General features: G+C 26.1%; 1 long non-coding RNA gene across 1 annotated transcript; it reads left to right on the forward strand.

Moving 5' to 3' along the window:
* Positions 1-1,268: 1,268 nt before the first annotated feature.
* On the forward strand, positions 1,269-11,715 carry LOC115035039. Its single transcript, XR_003840204.1, has 4 exons — positions 1,269-1,527; positions 7,866-7,945; positions 8,034-8,872; positions 10,109-11,715. It is a non-coding gene; the product is annotated as an uncharacterized LOC115035039 (long non-coding RNA).
* Positions 11,716-12,066: the final 351 nt, after the last annotated feature.

The raw sequence follows: 12,066 nt of genomic DNA on the forward strand, positions 1-12,066 counted from the left end.
GTTGTATGGCGGTCTGTGGTATTAACCACCTATAAAATATTTAATTTTTTCTCAATTGGTGGTTAGCGTAATGGCGTTTCTGATCAGTGACCACCATATCTGGTTATTTTATACATATACCACCAGATGGCGTGGTATTTATCAATATTTATTAATATTGAATAATTTGTAATTCAATTTTATTTTCTAATATTTTATATTGGCCATGCATTTAAATACCATTTTCATTTGCCGCTCTGTGCTGGAAAGTGGGAAGACATAGAGAGCGTAAATATAATGTGTTCTGAATATTTTGAAATTTCTTTATTCTATTTGGGTAAACGGCCCTGCGGGCTCAATTACAGTAGTATCAATTTACAGTAATAAACAAAAATTAGTTCACTCGGTATAACATACCTAATTCATTAATATTTAATACGTGTCATAAAACAAAAACAAAAAATTAAAAAAGGTGGGTAAGTGGATGTCGCTCTGCTGTACAGTATGTTACAACTGGGTCACTGTATAATGGATAGTATTAAATTTAAATTCAATGATATAATATCCAAGGCTGGCAAGTTAATGATTTTATTTAACTCAGTTAAGTTAAGTTAATATGCACCAATAACAAAAAGTTAAAAGTTAATTTAACTATAGGTTAACTCAGTTAAGTTAAAAGTTAATACACACTTTTTGTTAACTTTTTATTAAGTTAAAAAAAAATTAATTTGTTTATACAACGCTAACATACTTAATTTTTTTCCAACCCAAAACTAAATTATAGACTATAGTGTTTATATTTTATACAGTGTTTCCATATTAGTTTAATTCAAATTATATACATTTTTTACTTTAAACAATTCACGGTAAATATTTTTTGACATGAAAACGAAATATACTGAAGTAGTAAAATATGATAAAATTAAAAACAAAATAAATCAACTTAACTTACTTCTTGAAATGAAAAATTAACTCGTTAATTTCACGTTAATTAAAAAAGAAATTTAGTAAGTTAACAGTTAAGTTAATGAAAAGCCAAAATTAACTAGTTAAGTTAAAAAGTTAATATAAAATTAACTTATTAACTTAACTTTAACTTTTTAACTCGTTAATGCCCAGCCTTGATACTGTTATAAGTTTGGTAGGTACCTACGTGTTTTATTTTGTACGTCCATGATAGTATAACAACGCTGATTTCGAAGGCGTTGGCTCTATAATATAACATTTAACTGCAGTTAACGAAAACATTTGAAAATAAACTTAAAAATAATTTAATATTTTAGGCTCGATTCTAATTTTGCTGAATGTAACGTATAGTGCATGACCGAGGACCAATCACTTATGTCGGTCGGTCGCAAAACATTTGGGTAGTTTTCCAACGAACGTTTCTTAGACACGTCGTAGCCGGTGATCGTCACAGTGAAATTAAATGGTTCAATTGGTGCACATAACATGAGCCACATGATAAGACTGCACTACCAAATAGATGCCAAGACTGAACAGTGAACATCATCGATTATATGACTGGCGGAAAATCAATTTGTACAAGTAGGTATGCATTATTTCATACTATTACAAGTTAGGTATCTGTTTTATCTTGTACGGTCACAATTGTACCATTAGTGTATGCTCAATGGTGACTGCGTACACTCTGTAACATAACAGTTAACAATAACATTTAAACATTCTGATTTTTTCTTCATTTTAATTTTTAATTTATGCTTTATGGAATTACGCACTTTTCTTAGTGACTCAGTTAGGTAGGTTCTTATGTGTCTTGACTATTATTTAAAATGAAATAACAAATAAATGTTTGACTACCTAACTATGATTGTAACGCGTAGGTACCTTGATCAGAGATAGACCACAATGAAAGATATAGGACAATGATTATTATTTGAATTTGATATACCTAGGTACCTAGATAGTACCTATGGCTTAAGTTTTATTCTGCTAATTTTTTTTCAAACTATATTGTCACATAAATAGACTAGCTGCAACTAGGATTGCTACCTTTGAAAGATAGCAGACCCGGAGACTGACCGATATACAAAAAAAACAAAAGTTCAACAGCAAAAGATATTGTGCATATGCATAATGTATAGCTTTGTTTATGAAGGGAAAAGATAGGCAATGAAATGCAATAACAATTAATTATAAAACTCTTGATACAGTATTTTATTTTTATAGTACTACATAATTTAATCAGCTGTACCTATTTGTACAAATAAAACACTTTGTAGTTAACCGTATTTCTAACTATACATTTCTAGCGTGCTATAGGTAGTAATTCTTTACATTAGGTTTATTGTAGCGACACTACATTAATCGCTAAAATGTAAGTAGTGTACTACTATAGTATCGCTACAATCAGCGCACTCACGACTAATGTATTTAATAAATTATTTGTAAAATCATATCATTATAAGTTAATTTTACATACAATACTTTGAGGTAATACAATATAACAATCTATACATTTCTTTCATAATTTTAATTACCTACTAAATGAGGCAAGAAAGAAAATTATTAATTGCATTATTTTTAAATTTTCAAATGTTCTATAAAAGGAATTTTATGATAATATTATTATCAGGGCTTGGAAGTTGTAGCAAATGCATATTTTTCTTGGTTCGTCCTAGAACATCCAAAGTAAGATACAAATATGTATCATACTTCTCTGATGTCATACACAAAATTTTATTTTGCTATTTTTTGCATATTTACGGTTTTTATTGCTATTTTGCTAATTTAGGGTTTATAGTGCTATTTTTAGTCATATTTTCTTAATATACATAATATATACCTAACATATTATACAAAATATAGGAAATTATCACATTATGTTGAAAATAATGACTAATTTGGTTAGGAATTAGGAAATAAATAGATCTTATAAGTACACTTGTACAAACATATTTAAGTAATTTAATATATATTTTGTTAACAGTTTATAATTCAACTAGTCCAGACAGTCCCTGATGTCTATGAGCCCAACAATTTTATAAAATTGTATAATTACATTTAACTTTTTAAAATAAATTTAATTTTTTCAATTTATATGCATATTTTTTGATTTTTTGTGCTATTTATAGCGCATATTTTGGAGTTTTTAAGTGCATATTTAAGAGCTAAAAAGTAACATTTTTAGTGCTACAACTTCCGAGCCCTGATTATTATTATATATTTATGGCAACTTTAAATATACATAGTATATATTTTTTATTTTATTTAAGTTTGGGAAACTTTTTTAGTGTTTAGTTGTACAACTTAGTAACGATAGCAATGAGTGTATAAAAAGGTAAACAAATTACCTAACTATGAATTTCCTCTATTACATATTGTATCTACTTGTTATTCCTTTTTATGAAATTCAGTATGCAGTGTGGCTATTTGTTTCCTAAAATGTATGTTATCTAGCTATATAAGGTGTAACAGATAAATGCTCACAAATGAAATATCTTTTGCTCTAATCCAATATTTATAATATCCAATAACACTTTTTTTTATCTAAACATATATACTGTATATATATGTACTGCATATATATATTGAATAATTCAAAATAGTCAATGTGTAAATCAAATTTTTGACACATTTCAATTAAAAAATGTTTATTTATGTCAAGTAGTTTATTTTTTCACAAATTTTTAAATATCAATATTTTTTGGAGTAAATAACGTAAGAAACATAATAACTGAATTAAAAATAATATTTTGGGAATATCCTTACATAAGTATAATTATTAAATTATTTATTATTCATATCATTTGGGTAATTTTTGTAATAAAATATACCTAACTATTAACAATTTTCTTTTTTTATTTATCAGATCTTTCTATTACACTCTGTATATATTACCTATACTATAAGTACTTTGACGGTAGTCCAGGGCCTAAAATAAATGAAACTTTCGTACTACACTATTTTATAATTTCACATAATGTAATATGATTTCTCCCTCTGTAAAAATAAAATATAAGTTAAATTTTTTTTTTTATTTATTTGAAAATTTAATATAACACCTGTCACCTGTATAGAATGATTAAAAGTATAACCTAAAATTATACTTAAAATTGTATTTTTCTAAGTTCAATATTGTTTGTTAAATCATATTTTTCTTTGACTTCTTCAAAAACCCCATGATACCATTCCTGTTTTTTTGCATTTGTATGCATTTTTAGAATTTCTTTATTTTTGTTTATCCAATTAAAGACAGCTGGTTGAGGATCAAACTCGTCTAAAGCTGACATGTTTATTTTCACATACAGAGACTCTTTTATAACTGTAGGAGATAGGGATAGATTATTAACAATAATAATATAGTTATTTTACTTATAAATAATACAATATGAATTCATAAACAGTAGGTATACAATTTTATTTTTATTTCAATACCTACCCACTTGTGTTCTGTTGACTTTTTAATCATGTTTGTTCATACTTATTTAACCAAAAATTAATAAACAAAAATATAAAAATTATAGGCTTATACTAAAATTTAAATTCTATCATCACATGAAATACAAACAATGCGACAAGTCAAAATAATTATAGAAAAATTATCGTATTATTTATATTCATATTTATACATATTCATATATATGTTACGGGCAAAGTAGGAAATCCGGGCATTGTTATGCAATGCCTGGGCACTATGTACAATACCTGAACATTTTGGGCAATGTAAGAATGACCATTTTAATATTCAATTTTTTCATACATTGGCCGGGCATTGTACGAGATTGCCAGAGCAAAGTGTACCCCGCCCGCAGTTAAGTGGGCTAAGTGAATTAATTACTGCAGCACACATTTATTTCGAATGTTATTTATACGTAACGATAACTAATATTTAATTAAATTAAAACTATTAAAATAACTATAATTTAGTAATAAATAATATTCATCTTATTCATGTCAAACCACTTTTAGATAAAAATATGATTTCTTCTAGGAAGTTCTATATTGGATAATAGATTTAAAAACTATTGAATAGCAATTTATATTTGAAGCGTCTTTTTCAAGTTTTTTTTATGGTTATTAAAAAATGCAGTAAAATGTTTTATTTTATTTTTTAATATATTCAATATTTAACCTACAGTGCCCAAATCTAAATGGGCACTGTATACAATGCCCGGACAATGTTAACTTATTCCAATTTTGTCTTCGAAAAACGGGCATTGTACCCAGTGACCGGGCACTGTGCACAATGCCCAATTTTCTACTTTGCCCGCAACATATATATATATATATATATTCCAAGTAGCATTAACGTTTACTTAAAAAGTAGTAAAAACCAAACTTTTAGTATCATATTATTATATTATTATTGTTATTAATATTTTATAATATTATATTATAGTCATACCACTCAAACAGTCATACCCATCATCAATTTGTAACATTTATTATTTTTTATGATTCAAAGTTAAATATAAATAATAATAAATTATAAAAACATTGATGATAATACTCAATATAATATAAGTCTATTATAAAAATAAAAAATAAATAATAATTACTTTTGTTTTGAATTTTAGTACATTTCTCTATATTTCCATCATCCTCAGCTGTTCTTTTTCTAACAACAAAACGATCCATAGCACGGTAGTATTGTAGTACTATACTAAATAATATATTATATTTCTCGATTGAAATACCCACTATCTAGTTTTCTTATTTAATAGCTAAGGAACAAAAGCACAGACTACAAAGGCGAAGACGTGACACGTGAAGTATAAACATACCCTATAAACATCAAAATTAAAATAATAAATGATAGCTACCTATTGCTGATATTTCATTTATCACAAAATAAGTTTTACCACGTATCTATGGTATACATAATAATATTATAGCTTATAACATTGATTAAATATACATCATGCTATTATTGTTTTTTTCCAATGGTATCAATGCATTTTATCACACACAACACACACACACACACACACACACACACACACACACACACACACACACACACACACACACACACACACATGTAATTTATCAGTTAATATAACCATGGATTAAAATTCAAATTCAAAACTAAAAAAAAAATACAAGTTAATAAAAACCAGTAACAAAATTTAAATATAACACTAAAATAATCAACACACATTTTTATTTTGTACTGCATTATTCCGATTTCGTACTACACTAACAGTGTCGTACTGCACACTATTTTAGGCCAAGGACGGTACTAGACACTATTGGCAAAGATGCCAGGAAATATTTAAAAACAATATATTTTTTTTCAACAAGAAAGGATATATTTTATTACTTCTTAAAGCTAATAACTTTATCATTTTGTACTATTGTACATATTTTATTATTTTAAAGCACTATTAATCTAAAATTAAATTTCAATAATAAATACAACTATTATTTTAACTATTATTATATTTAATTCATTTCATACGGCATTATTATACAACAATTATTTATTTACACAGGAGTTATTATTAATGCAATCAAAGATGTTTATATAAACTAGTTTTAACAATCAATATCAAATATAAATCTCAACTTATTGAATGATAATTATAATAACTAAATAATATGCGAATGCAATTGCACTTAATTAATTAAGTGGCCTGGGCCAGTCTACCACTGGCAGTAACACTGATCACAAACCAAGTTATTTTACAATTGTGTATATATTGAAATAACATAGGTAATAAAAAGAGAATTGGGTTTTTTAGTATGTATGATCTGAAGCCGGATTCGTTAGAAATGAAATAACAAAATATTTTATATAGCATTTCTTTTATATCCTTCACAGATATTTTACAACAGCACATTTTGTATTAAATTTAATAAACATTAAAAACATATTTTTTTAGAGAAAAATATTAGGAAACCCAGATTCAAGGAATTAAATATCAATACAGATTCAGTCCTTCAGAAGGGGCAGTTGCATATTCCCCCTTTCACTATATCACCTATCACTATAAAGCCTAATAAGGATTAGATTCTAACGATAAGTGTTCTGGTTGGTTTCAAATAAAAACACATTTATAAAAAATTTAAAAAATCAATGCTGCATAACTAAACACATATATTTAATATTATTTGATATTATAATTTATAACAATAATTTTCAAATTACTAGATTTATTATTTCTTAGAAATTCAATGTGATTTATACACCTAAATTAAACACTCATTATTAATAGTTTGCACCTTTTCTTAATAATTATACATTTATTTAATAATTTATTTTATAGTGTACAAGTTAAGTACCTAGTATAAGTTTAATAATATTTATTATTGATTATAAATACAAATAGATATTTGTAAATTTATAATGAGTGCTGCTATACATATTTAACTATATAGATTAAGGTTAGTTTTTAAAAATTTAAATATTAATCATCAGTTGGTTGAACGGAATAACAATTTTTTTCTTGCTATAAATATTATGCTTGAATTGATAGTATACAATTCTGCTACTAATTGAATGGGAATTATTGAATAAATAATCATACCAACCATGTTTAAGTTTTAGTGAAATCTCTTCTGTGACTTTTATATTAATTAATGTTTATGTCAACCATAGGTACCTCATGAATATTCTTGATTTTTAAGATTATTTATTACTTTTAATTAAGTTGTTTGTAAATATTAAAGTAACTGAACTATAATTAGTATAAGTAATATAGTTAGAAAAATATTTTTATTAAACAATTAGTTATAATAGTCAACAAAGTTAAGTTAGTATTGTATATTCCCTCTTATGAGTTTAAAATATTGTTGTATTAATTATTGGATTTTATAATTAGTAAATTAGTAATAATCTATTTGGAGTGCCTATTAATAAGATTCAAAAACACATTTAAAATGTTCAATAGAAAATTATAATGGCTGAACAACATTTTCAGGTACAGAAGTTAGTGACAAGTACAAATGAGCATGTTGTGAAGCAAAAAATACAAACATATTGAAAACTGTTAAATGACAAGTGAGTTAATTTATCATAAAACTTTTTTTCATTTTAATAGACTTATTCTATAATATTTATTTTTTTCTGTTATGGTTCAAAATATTAGCCGACTGGGAAATCAACATCAGCTGTTGAAGGCTGAAAACTCTGTGATCTTTCATTTTAAATATCATAAATTCTTCTTTGGGCAATCAAATGGAGGCGTTTCCAAAGACAAGAAGATTGTTTCTCATGATGGCTTTAAATGGTCTGCCTGTAGTTGTGCTATAAACAATGAGAAAAAACAAAAAATTGATTAAGAGAGTTAATTTCATGACATCTATTTGAGTATGCCTCATTTATATGTCAAAAGACCGTATCCAATTAGGTCACTCAAAAAATGTCTAGCAGCAATATTTGTTCCACAATCTTCAATCTACCATCTAAAACTTGTATGGATATCAAGTCAATGGATGTCAACAATGTTCCTCCCATTGCCACTTCTTACCTTAAGGTTACTGGAAAAATTGTAATACTTTGAGAATACTCATTGGTAAATATGAAAAATGCCAGTATGTATTTTTGAATGGAACGCCAAAAAGGAAGAAAGAACAAGTTAAAAAAACTCAAAAAACACAAAACACAAAATACATAGTTTCAACCACAGAAGGAAAAAATATATTGATTATAAGTGTGAACAATTCATAACAGTGAGACAACTGAAAAAATACGTATTGATGAAGACATTGAAAAAAACATGAAAAAAAAAGCACGTTTAAATAATGAATACAGATTTAGTGTTGACAGTAATTCCTAATATAGCACTGGAAAAATCATATTGTACTTAATAGAAAAATTTGAAGATTTAGAGTTATAAGTTGTTTGCAATATAAATTATCTGATGGTTATTTCATTTGATAATAACAAACGGCTAAAATACAAGGCTGGGCATTAAGAAGTTAAAAGGTTAATATTGTTTGAAGTTTTTAACTTAATTAGCTACTTTTAGATTTTCATTAAATTAACTAATAACACGTTGAGTGCCCTGTGTATTTGGCGCGCGGTGCCCGAGTATCCGTGCGAAATCAATCCCGCAATTACGTCGGCAGTCTGTGTGTTGACGTCGTCCTCCAGTGGATTGTGGTTGTTTTTCGCTACATACCTACTTGTTGTTATAATCAAGTGTTTGAATGATTAATGTCCAACAATAAAATTTACTAATATCTTATACCTGTAGCAATGAATAATATATATATATATATATATATATATATATTATATACAAGTTAAAACAAAATAATATTATTATGTAAGTTCCCCATATTATTTCCGTTTATATATAAGTAAAATAATACCATTAATAACTATACAACTGTATATTATAAGAATAATGTTTAGATATAATAACTATTGCGATAAACATAAACAATCATTGTGGCGTCGATGTCGCCGTCTATTATTTCTTGGGAAAAATAACCATTACTTTGCTAAAAACAAACGAAAATAAAATCTGAATACACCGTTAAAAAATAGACATTTCACTGAATAACCACGAATAAAAACAGAAGCATTGCTCTGATAACCGAGTAAATTATAAAGCCATAAAGATGCCTATACAAATTGTTGACCGTGGCACTCGACGTTTTAACTTTTTAAATTTATTTTTGTATATACTTGATTTTTACAAAACTAATTTTATAATTTTAAGAAATGAGTTACGTTTATTTCTTTCATTTTTAATTGAATAAATTTCCCTTTTTGAGTCTATTTTATTTTCATGTTAAAAAATATTAACCGTGAATGGTTTTAAGTTAAAATGTTATGTTTTTTTCAATCTAACTTATTAGATAGACCTATTGTTCTTATTTTTAGAAACGCACAACTTCAATGAGATACTAACTATATGGAAATATTGTATAAAGTATGAACATTATAGTCTTTAATTATTAGTTTTGGGTTTGGTAAAATATAAAATATCTATAATAAAAAACTTTGAACTTAATAAAAAGTTTAATAAATGTGTATTAACTTTTAACTTAACCAAAAATTAAATTAACTTTTAACTGTTTATTTTTGGTATATAATAATTTAGCTCTACTGAATTAAACAAAACTCATTAACTTGGCCAGCCTTTCTAAAATACATTTTATCATTTAACAAAATATAGTGTAAAGTACTAATATGTGTTTTTTAATTTATTAGGTACCATACATTGCTGAGTTTTGCTGCACATACAAAATACTGAGGAAAAGAGAGGACTACACACTGTCTTCTCGAGTTCAGATGACCAACACAGTCGTAATCTTTGGCCGATTGACGTTGACGCAAATTTTTAGTGTGTTGCTACAATAATCTGGAATCTGTTTCAATGGTGTGCTGTCTTCGATTTTTCTGCTCTTCAAGTGTTTATTTTGAGTAGAAGTTAAATGAATGAAGGATGTTAGAGAAATGATTCTACTATTCTACATCACTACCATCATCCTTTATAATTAAACAATAATTATTTTATAAGATTTAGTTTAGTTTGAATTTATAAGCTTAGTTAAGATCTTCTATATTAAACTTCCTTTGTACCCTCGGTGGAGATCATTCTAAAATCAATGTATTCATTGCTGCGCTCAGAATTTAAAAATATTATTTAAAATGTGTTTAAAAAAAGGTTTTGAAAGTTCCCATTCGAAAAATGTGTATTAAATACATAACAATATATCATTAAGTGTAGTTGAGTTGTGTTAAATGCTTTGTTTGAACACTAATCTAATATTTTTTTACAAGCACACGTTTTACTACACTAAAATCTCAATAATATTCAACAACCGGTTTCAGGTGTATACTTCAAATCGCCCTACGCTACGTATTTGGGAGGCAATTCGTTAAGTGCATCTGATGAAAAAACCGTGTCCTATTGGCTGACAATGAACTCGTGGAATAGTACTCGGGGAGACAGAATATTTCAAAATACGAGGAGGCACGAACGAGTGCCAAATCAAGGAATTCGTCAACTGCTGGGGTGCCAAAATATTATAAATAGGGCTGGGATAACAGGTTAGGGATTAGGTATTACGTTTAATATATTTCTAATCATTATATTGAGAAGTTATTAAAATTGTTTAATGTATTATTGGTCTTTTAGTTAATTTTACACTATAATCTGGTTTTATTAATAACATTTGATGAGAATATTTAAAAGAAAAGTAATTTTGTAAAGTGATAATAAAGATTTTACTTGATAAAATATTACTTATCGTAATTTTTCGAATGGATCCATGCCATGTAAAAGTCGAGATTACTAAAAATGGTGATGGACAATTAAATTAGAATAATTATTTCTCCTCACATCATTGAAAATCGACATCGAATATTAGCAATTGTGCTGTGCTGAAAAACTTTTTATTAAATTTATTAAGGAATATTTTTTTGTTCAAAACTTACTTAAAAATAAAAAAAATATGTGAATTTTATAGGTGCACTATTTTTATTGCTTAAAATCATTTCTTTAGTGTATTTTTGGGATTTTTAAAGAACATAACATTCACAGCCTTAATTATAAATAATAGTACCTGCGGGTGGCTAATAGATTCTATGTCATCTATTTTCTGTATGTAATTATTATTATCATCATTACTCATAGCATTATTTAAAAAAATATATATTGTATCTAGACTAATTGAGCAACAAACAAAAATTAGAGTTTTCAAAAAAATAATGTACTTACAAATTTTTTCGTCATAATCATGGCTCTGAAGATATTATATAGCTATAAAAAAGATAGTTTTTAGAAGTCTTATAATATACACTTTAAAATGTCAAAATATGCCCTAAATTCTATTCAAAATATAGTTTTAAAAAAAAAGATTACATTTTTGTTTTCATTTTTATTGTATATAAATTCATTTTTTAGTGTGTTATATTATATTAATATTAATGGTATTATTATTATGTGTAATTAAATGTGTACAATTACATATCCCATCGTTAGGGATCAAAATATGTGTATCGGTTATTAGGTATTTTTTCATTCCTCAAAATTTTAAAAAAACCCAAAATATATAGATCGATAAAAAATTTGATATAGGTATACAAATAGTATATATTATGATAACTAAAAAATATAAAATGTATCAAAAAAAGATAATGAAAGGATTGCTGAATCAAAAAAC

This window comes from Acyrthosiphon pisum, chromosome X (assembly GCF_005508785.2).
Source record: "Acyrthosiphon pisum isolate AL4f chromosome X, pea_aphid_22Mar2018_4r6ur, whole genome shotgun sequence".
In the NCBI taxonomy this organism is placed as follows: Eukaryota; Metazoa; Arthropoda; class Insecta; order Hemiptera; family Aphididae; genus Acyrthosiphon; species Acyrthosiphon pisum.